This window comes from Ahaetulla prasina, chromosome 3, assembly GCF_028640845.1.
Source record: "Ahaetulla prasina isolate Xishuangbanna chromosome 3, ASM2864084v1, whole genome shotgun sequence".
Taxonomy (NCBI): Eukaryota; Metazoa; Chordata; class Lepidosauria; order Squamata; family Colubridae; genus Ahaetulla; species Ahaetulla prasina.
In genome coordinates this window covers 79,931,585-79,941,435 of record NC_080541.1, presented here as the reverse complement: position 1 = coordinate 79,941,435, position 9,851 = coordinate 79,931,585, and the positions used below count along the sequence as shown (strand labels likewise).

Sequence of the window (9,851 nt, the reverse complement as noted above, 5' to 3'; positions counted from 1 at the left end):
AAAAATAAAATGTGTTTAAACACTTGGTGCGCTTTATTGAAAATGTAGCTCAAGCAAGGTTTAACATAGCTCTAAAAGTAATAAATACTTTAGTTGTTTTGTGTTACGTGTAACATTCAGTGGCTTGCATGACTAATTAAATAATCTTGCGCTTGCTTTGAAGGCTGAGCCATTCTAAATGGGTTTAAATTACATCCTATCTAACTAAGCTTACAATTAAAACCCTCATTTGTAATAAAGAACTTTTACTGTGCATAAATGGCACTGGAAAGGTTCTTCCTGGGAAAAAAAATCATCTGAATACTAGAAATACTGAGCCTAAGAAAACACATAATTTAACACAGGACTGGCTGAGTCATTCCATGCAGGGAAAATACTGAGCTCAGTGCTTGATTTCCTGAAAAACTGTAATCCTTTTGGAGAAAAAGGAAATATGTTTATAGTTACAGTTATTTGATGCCACAATTAGACTTCATAGCATGTGGAAAATGCTTAGTGAAACCTTAGAAGCCAGATACACAGCTGAATTAATTTTCTTCTGGTAGAACATAAGATTACTCTTGCAGCAGCTTAAAATCAAGAAGGCAAAGAGGGAGCATTTGCAAAAAGAAAATGTGCTAACTCAGGGGGAAAAAGTAACTCAGGAAGAGATGCTCCATATTACTATGTAACGATAACTTTATCATTGTTAACGTTTATATACCACCTCCCTTCCAAAAACTCAAAGTGACATAGCTCCCTCAACTCCTATTTTTTGCCTCACAAGAATCCTATGATAAACTAGTGTCACTCAGTAACCTTAATAAATGACTAGGGTTTTGAATCTGGAATCCTCCCACTCTTTTGAATGAATAGAGCAAAACTGAAATTCAGAATTGGTAGTAAGTCCATTCAAGTTCTATGGAAAACTTTGGCCAGAGTTTAGCACATACTTCCCCAAGTTGGAGCCTTTCAGACATGCTGAAAATATAATTGGGGTCATTCTGTATTCTTTGGCCTTGCTGTCTTGGAATTCTCAGAGACCCCGTGTAATGCATCAGAAGAGACCAGTTTGAAAAAGATAGTGAGACTATTCGCTTAGCTTCTTACCTAGCTCTCTTCCTACCTAGTAGTAAAAATGTAATTATTTTAAATTTGTTTGCTGCTGCTTCATGACACCCAAAATCAAATGCCTTAGGCAAGACACTCATTCTGCCTAATTCATAGCCAGGCTTGCCTTGAAACTGGCAAGGAGAAACTAAACAAAAATAAATGGTCTCAAAAACAGGAGGCAATCTGACGACCAAGAAACTGAATTCTTGGACTCCGAATCTGCACCTAAATATTTTTGTTTGTTTTCAGGAAGCTTTTAATAATAAGTGTTTCTGCCTAAGAAACATTAAAACAGAAGATATAAACTAGGAAGGTGTACTCTTACACTGAATCTGTTTTCTTCTAATCAAATGAAATGAAATGAATTTCAGTTGCCTAATGTTCTTATCAGGCAAGACAGAGCAAATAGAAACAAAATATATTTCTCATTTTTCATCAGTGATTCTCAGGATGATTATTATCTTTGACAGACAACAAGAAAGCCAGAGTGCCAAACATCTTATAAGAATTGGATAAACTTCTTTTCCAAAACTACTGTTTACTACTCTTAACAAGCTACTACTACAGGACATTTTGAAGTTGTGCAGGTTTGAAGGAAAAAAAGGTACTTTGGGGAGTATGGGGTTGTAAATGCCGGCCTGCTTGCAACTCCATGCTTTTTCGTGGAATCGAAGTTGCCTTCTAAAGTAGTGAGTGTATTATCAGACAACCCATTCCAACCTTAATAATCTCCAGTAGGCTCCACCAATGATCTGCTGTTAGTCTGTCAGGATAATCTGTATTGTATAGACCTGTGCGCTCCCACAGAGTAGGCCTCCTCAGGGTGCCGTTGACCAAACAATGTAGGTTGATGACTCCCAGGGGGAGGGCCTTCTCTGTGGCGGCACCAGCCCTGTGGAACGAGCTTCCTCCGGGATTACGACAACTCCCTGACCTCCGGACCTTCAGACGGGAACTGAAGACTCTATTATTTCAGCGCGCTGGACTAGCCTAAGAATAAAATGTTTTAGCAAAATTTTAATGGGGTTTTTACTGGTTTTTACTGTTTTAGTGATCAGGCCATGATAATATTTAGTCTTAACTGGATTTTAATGCTTATTTATTATATTGTTTTAATATGACTGTGAACCGCCCTGAGTCCTACGGGAGATGGTGCGGTATATAAGTATGATTAATAAATAAATAAATAAATAAATAAATAAATAAATAAATAAATAGATCCCAAGCAAAGAACGAAGAGGAAGCTTTTCTGACTGAGGAGGGAAACTGCAGGTAATACTGAATGAATATAATCAATACAACTAAATATAATTCAGGAACATCTGTTGTTTTTCTCATATTGTGACATGTTTGTAAGGAGGGGGAAATTGCACAATGGGAAAACTATTAATAACATGGAGAAATTATATAATCTGGTATATTGTATTGCTGCTAAAAAGTAGATTGTGGACATTTGTTTAATAAAAATACTTTTAAATTTTTAATCATGTCCTAATATAATACTGAAACTTCCCTTTATTCTCACACTGTTTCCAAACATGGCACTATTTTCCTTCCTTCCTTCCTTCCTTCCTTCCCTTCCCTTCTTTCTTTCTTTCTTCCCTTCCTTTCTTTCTTTCATAACCAATTTTCCATCTTCTATGATAGGATATATTGCTATCCTATCTTACCTAAATCAGGGATATAAGTTGCTGCTTAGTTCAATAATCATTTTAAAGAAAGAATTAATCAATCTGTGACTTCAATGCTATAATGCACAAACTGCCTCTATTTTAATCTTAGCAGGTGATACTCCAATGATGGAAACTTTAAAAGTCATCCTTGTAAGGCTTAAATTGAATAGCACATTCCTTGGGATATAGCTTTAAAATTTTGGTTTCTGACAATTCTTTATATCCGATTAGCTATTTAGACTTTTTCAATGCCGCATACACTTTACGGAAATGCACAACTGAAATTTAGGTTGACTTCAAAGTCAATTTGGATTGTGGCATGGGAGAAGGAAAAAGTAGTGAATTCTTTCAACTGTGGCTCATTTCCTTCATTATTCAATCATTGAACTAGATAGCCCTCCAAGATATTATTAAAATGGATTTAATCAAGAGAACAATGTTAGGACCTGAAAAATCTACCAACAATTCTACACTGTGTATTGGAACAATGGTTAAAAGTATTGCTGGATACAAAAGAATATTAACAGTGTGCTACAAAGCAGACAGGTGAGAAAATAAATTGGCCATTTTCTGAGATGCGTTGGGCTTCAGCAGTTTAATTATCCTTTCTAAATGCATTGCATTACAGATAAAAAGATTAAAAATGGAAGGCTGCCAACAGGATGAGAAACCATATGGGGAGACAGAAACTGGAAAAGTAAGAGCTTTATTAACAGGTTACATTTTTTTACAAAACTCCTGGCCTCTAATCTTTTTTCCAAATAGGTATATTGGGCATGTTCCAACCCTTACACAGGCAAAAGCATTGAGTCATTATTCTTGCACAATAAGCTGTGCGCAGAATTATTATTGCCCGTACAGATTTATAGGGAGAGCATGTGCGTGATATAGCCACTACTTGGTGAGTAGCCCTTGGTGGAGTAAAGAAAATGTCAGTCAGGTTCCCCAGAGGTGGATGTGAGTTTTTTGCAGATATATTAATTAAAAGGTATATGTGACTGTGTGTCCTGCCTTTCTCTCAGGGGGGAAATGCTACCAGTTTGGACCGGTTCGCCCGAACAGGAAGCAGCAGCGGCACATGGTTTGGAGAACTGGTAGCGGCGGCAGCCAGTTGTACGTTTTTACTTCCTGGTTTTAACCTATTTTTGACCCTCTACGCATGTGCAAAAGGCTTTGCGCATGCACAGAGAGTCCAAGCGCACATGTGATGCGTGAGTGAGCACTTCCGAACCAGTAGGCAAGGGAAGTAGATTTCACCCCTGCTTTCATTGTACAACATTTCTTTGTTGACCTAAAACCTCCTTGGCTCCCATGCTTCACTTAAATCTCAACTTCAGGAGGAAACTTCTTTAACTGGTTGCTTTTCCAGATGAGCAACCACAGATGCTGTAAAATGAAAATTATTCATTGACGAATGAAAGCGGAGGGAACCACTCTCTGTTACAAAAATAATCTCAAAAGTATCACCCAAAAGACCATGAGAATAAGAAACAAAAGGCCTTTGGCAGAAGAAGAAATCTTTGAGAAAATTAGAGGACAAATTATGGTATAATATTAATTAGAACCAAGTGCCTATGAGAGATAGAGGAGGATGGAGAGAAATGTTATCATCTCTTTAAAATGTCTACATTGGACATTGTGCTGCCCTTTACATGGATAGGGACTGCAACTCGCAGAATTCACAATTAATATGCAATGGTTTTAAACAGGTTAGGAAAAAATGGAGTATCAATGACTGCTATCAGACCTGAACAAATTGTTTAATACCGTCCTGTATTTCGAAATCAAAATCACTGTAGTTCTACCAAATTTTACCAAATTTATACAGGCTACCTGCTATAGTCTTGATGATTAAATTTTATAGAGGCAACATGCTATTATTCAATACAATAACTGTATACTAATAACTCAATATTGTTTAGCCAGAAGTATGTACAGGCAAATATTACTGGGCTCAAGTCCTCTTTCTGGGCTTCCTGGAAGCATCTAGTTGGGCCACTGTGGGAATAAAGTGCTAAACTATATTGGCCTTTATCCAAACTAAATAAATATTTTCTTATCTGCTCAGGTAAATCCAGCTGCTGACAAGAGAGAAAGAAAGAAATCCATGGCAGTATAACTCTAAAAAGTAATTCTTATTAGTTCATGTGCAAGCAAAACAATGTTTGTTTTCTTTTTACACTATATAGCCAATATATTTTCCCAATATAGCCACATAGGCAAGCATGAATAGGAAAATAGCAATTCCTTCAAGGTTCATATTGTGTTAGTGACGGCTATTGCTGGTACTATCTGGTACCAAGGTGGAAAAGTAAAGGAAAATAAGTCATTTTCACTAGCAGACAGTGCACAAAACAACCCTGGAAAATGAAGAGGTTATATGTGACATAATATTTCCTCGTCCCCTCCATCTTCTCAGGTGACGATAATTACTGCTGAACATATGGGAAGTATTATGTGGAAACCACTCATATATATATCAACTGTTACTTTTTAATTTATTCATTAATGATGACTTGGTTTTACATATTGCCCATTTCCATGGACTTAATAAAACAAAAATGCATACATTAAAAACCCAAAGAGACAATAATTAGCAGTCTATCTAAAAGTTATGAAATGAACGATAGCCTGCTAACATCATTCCCAGGAGGGGAAAAGCTCTTCCTTATTTATCAGGCACACCTTTGCTAAAATATGTTGTAACTGCAGGTCATTAAGACAGAGATTTAGTATGCTTTTTAATACAAGTTGGGGGAGATTCTTCAGCTGGCAGCTTGTCAAGCAGGTTTCAAAGGCCTGATGTTGTGAACTGGTGTCCATCTCCCCAGGCTATTAGCTCCATTTATTAAACCAGTATAATTTGGGGTTTCTTCTTTTTAAGCAGAAAACTCTTATTTGTAAATGTTGGCAATTTTTTTTAGAGAAAAATAATTATTAAAATGACGGGCGTGTAACACCAATCTACAGAGATCTGAAAGACATTTCATACTAATGTTCTTAATTAAAAGAAAGGATGCCTAATAATGGGTAATAAAATGCTAAACGTTTAATTTAAAAACACAGTGAGCCTGTTCCATCTCCTGGTACTTTTAATTTGCAGACATACTTCATGGAAGTTGCAGTTAGAAAACACACATTCTTTTTAGACCATACAGAATACATATGTTTGAATTGTATGTTGCCTCGGAAATGATGGAGTCGTGGACAGCCAGCACCAGAGTGAGGAGTCAGCAACATAACTGAGAAGGGCCAGATGATTTTGTGTGTTCAACTCAGAATATTTCGCCTTGTAGCAGCTGCCTAAGGCATATTGCTACCAGAGGCAAAGAAGCAAATGGTGACCCAAGTAAAACTGTGTAATACACAGAGCCAAGCAAAATATTTTGTCACATAAGGCAAGAAAAACCACGTAATAGCTTCCCCAGCCCTGATAATACAAATACACTCATCTGGCTTTTTAGAGACCCTGTATTTGCTATCTACGATGGCTCTGTCATTGTGCCTGAAGCAAGACTAGGTAAACATTATGGGCTGTGTTCAATCTTTCTGAATATGAAGCATATTTTGGTGTCTTAGTTTATTTTTAAAATGTTTTTAGTAGACAATTTATGGAAAATACATAAACAGGAAGGAAAAGAGAACAAAAGGAAGGGATAAAGAGTAGGATACAACTGAATAAACAAGAGAGTTACAAATATCATAGAGATTACCATTTTCTAGTATTTCATTTGCAATAACTAAATATGTAATATCGTTTTAAAACTTTGAAAATCACCCTTGAGCTAACCACGGAAAGCAAAAAACAAGATCAGCTCAGTATACATCATAAAATAAAATTATGAACGGCAATAAATTCTGACTATACTAGTAAAAATTGGTACTAATTTAAAACTCCTATAAAACTAATATATATATTAGTTTTATAGGAGTTTTAAATTAGTACCAATTAATGTATGTGTGTGTGTGTGTGTCTGTTTGTGTGTATACATACATACATACATACATACATACATACATACATACATATATATATATATATATATATATAGGTCTTTGGTTGTTCGGGTTTTCTCCCGTGTAAAATTGGAAGTGTCTTGGCGACGTTTCGACGAAGTCTCATTCGTCATCTTCAGGCTTCAGCTTCGTGCTTCTGGGAGCAATGTGTGATCGCAGCTGTTTCTTCCTTTTAACTGCTAGTGGGGGTTTGAACTGATTGGGTGGGAGCTTGGCTGTGCTCTGATTGGATGGGGGTTTTTCTGTGCTCTGATTGGATGGGGGTGTGTCCTGTGTTGGTGGGGGCTTGGTTGTGCTCAGTCTAGTCTGTGCTGCAGGGGGATTTGAGCTGGTGAGCTGCATAGCTGTTGTTTGGCTTTGTGGTCGTGCTACATCTTCATAGTGGGTGTCAGTCTGCTGCATGAATGGATTGGAGGGGTTTGAAATGGCTAATGTTGCAGCTGCGGTCTGGCTTCTGGTCCTTGGTCGTGCTTCATGATCAGTGTGGGTTTGGGTCTGCTTTCTGGGTGGATGTGGTGGTGACATCCTGTGTGGACCTTGTGAGTGTGGGTCTGGTGTCATTCCTCGTGTTAGGGACTCGTTTGTCAATAAGGGCGGGTTTCCAAATGGCTGGTAGGCGGAGGTGTCATCTCGTTTGTTCATGCTGTGTGGGCGTTTATCTCAATGGCTTCTCTGATTATTCTGTTGTTAAAGTGTTCAGTTTTGGCGATAGTTCTGGTCTTTTAAAGTCAATATCATGTCCTGTGACTTTAAAGTGTTGGACCAGGGAAGAAGTTGGTTCCTCTTTTTTGAATGAGTTCTTGTGTTCTTCAATGCGTGCACTTATTCTTCTGTTGGTTTGTCCAATGTATGTGGTGGGGCAGGCGGTGCATGGGATTTCATATACTCCTTGATTTTCTAACTCAATTTTGTCTTTGGGGTTTCTTAGGATGGTGGATATTTTTCTGTTTGTGCAGAATGCTGTCTTGATGTTGTGTTTGTGGAGGATCTTGCTGATTCTGTCTGTGGTGCCTTTTATATATGGGAGGAGGGCTGTGCCGTTTTCTTGTTCTCTGTCTTGGATTTTAGTGGGGGGTTCTTTTTGGATTAGCTTGGTAATCTTATTTGTTTGGAATCCATTGGATGTTAGTACGTTAGTGAGAGTGTCTAGTTCAGGTTTTAGGTGTTGTTCATCAGCTAAGCATTTTGTTCTGGAGATGAGTGTCTTGGCTACGGAGTTGATCTGTGCTGGGTGGTGGTGTGAGAGTGCGTGCAGATAGCGGTTTGTGTGTGTTTTCTTCTGGTAGATGGTGTGTCCTAGGGAGCCATTGGGTTTTCTGTAGACTAAGACATCCAGGAAGGGAAGTTGATTATTAACTTCTGTTTCCATGGTGAACTGTATTTTGGGGTGTAGGCTATTGAGGTGTGTGAGGAAGTTGTCAAGTTTTTCTTTCCCGTGTGGCCAGATTATGAAGGTGTCGTCTACATATCTGAGCCAGAGTTTGGGTTTGTGATCAGATTTTTCTAGAGCTTGGGTTTCAAAGTGTTCCATGTAGAGATTGGCAATGACAGGTGAGAGGGGTGATCCCATGGGTGCTCCTTCTACTTGTTTGTATTTTTGTCCATTATAGATGAAGTATGTGTTGGATAGGCAGTGGTTGGTCAGATCTAGGATGTCCTTGGGGGGGTTATATTTGTTTGGGTAGCTGTCAAGGCTTCTTTGATTGGCACTTGGGTGAAGAGGGATATGACATCAAAGCTCACGAGTAGGTCGCTGGGCTGTAAGTTTTGTTTCTTTATGATCTCTATGAACTGGAATGAGTTTTTTACGTGTGAGGTGATGGATTCTGCATAGGGCTGTAGTTGTTTGGCGAGAAATTTGGCTAGGTTTTGTAGAGGTGAGCCTATGGAGCTGACTATGGGTCTGAGTGGGGGTTCCTTCTTTGTGTATCTTGGGAGGCCATAGAGCTTAGGGCATCTGGATGATTTCTCTGGGAATGATTCTTTGTTGGATTTCTTCGCTGATGGGGAGGCTTTTATTTTGGATCTAGTGGTTTTTCTAGGTAGGTGGTGGGGTCTGTGTTTAGGGGCTTGTATGCAGGGTCTTGGAGTAGGTTGGTTAATTTGGTTTGGTAGTCAGATGTGTTCATAACCACCGTGGCGTTGCCCTTGTCTGCTGGTAGAATTATTATGCTGGTATCTTTTTTCAGGTTAAGTAGTGCTGTCTGTTCCTCTTTGGGTAAGTTGCTTTTGGGTGGCTTGCTGCAGAGGATGTTGGAGATCTCGAGTCTGATTTTGTTAGCATCATCGGGGTTGATTTTGGTCAGGCTGGTTTCAACTCCGCATATAATGGTTTCGTGGGGATGTATTTGGGAGTGACTGCAAAGTTGAATCCTTTGGAAAGGACATCGGTTTCAGCTTTGGTGAGGATCCTATCTGAGATGTTATGCACTGTTTGTTTCATGTGTTGCTGTGAGGGTGGAGGGTTTGTTTCTGGCGTTCTTGTAGTCTTCGGAGTTTGTTGGTGTGCGTGTCTGTCTTGAGGGTGGTCTGTGTTTCGCTCCAGACGGCAAGTTGTTTGGATTTGTCCCAAAGTGCAGGGTGCATCTTGTTGCTGAGTTTAAGGTGAAGTGTGAGGAGATCTTTGTTGATTTGATCTAGGAGGAATCTTTTTGTGTGAAGTTCATTTCTGATTAAGGCCAATTCTGTTCTTTTTAGGATGCGTTTGGTGGCTGCAGAGTTGGAGTGGAATTTCAATTGGAAGCATTTGGGGATTAAATTTTGATCGCGGCAGTTTCGTAGGAATGCGAGGTCACATAAAATGGAAGCTCTTTGGACTTCTAGTTTTTCATAGGTCCTGGTCAGATGGTGGATTTCCTCCCCGTAGAGGTGCAATATTTGTTTTCTGAGGTTTTCACGGGTGTTTGTATATAGGTCTTTGGTTGTTCGGGTTTTCTCCCGTGTAAAATTGGAAGTGTCTTGGCGACGTTTCGACGAAGTCTCATTCGTTTCATTTCAAAACCCTCCAAGCCATTTCAAACCCCTCCAATCCATTCATGCAGCAGACTGACACCCACTATGAAGATGTAG

General features: G+C 38.9%; 1 long non-coding RNA gene across 1 annotated transcript; it reads left to right on the top strand.

The window, feature by feature from the left end:
- Positions 1–1,366: 1,366 nt before the first annotated feature.
- Positions 1,367–4,969, top strand: LOC131195315 (uncharacterized). Its single transcript, XR_009154403.1, has 4 exons — positions 1,367–1,696; positions 3,394–3,462; positions 3,788–3,878; positions 4,834–4,969. It is a non-coding gene; the product is annotated as an uncharacterized LOC131195315 (long non-coding RNA).
- The last annotated feature ends 4,882 nt before the right edge of the window (positions 4,970–9,851 follow it).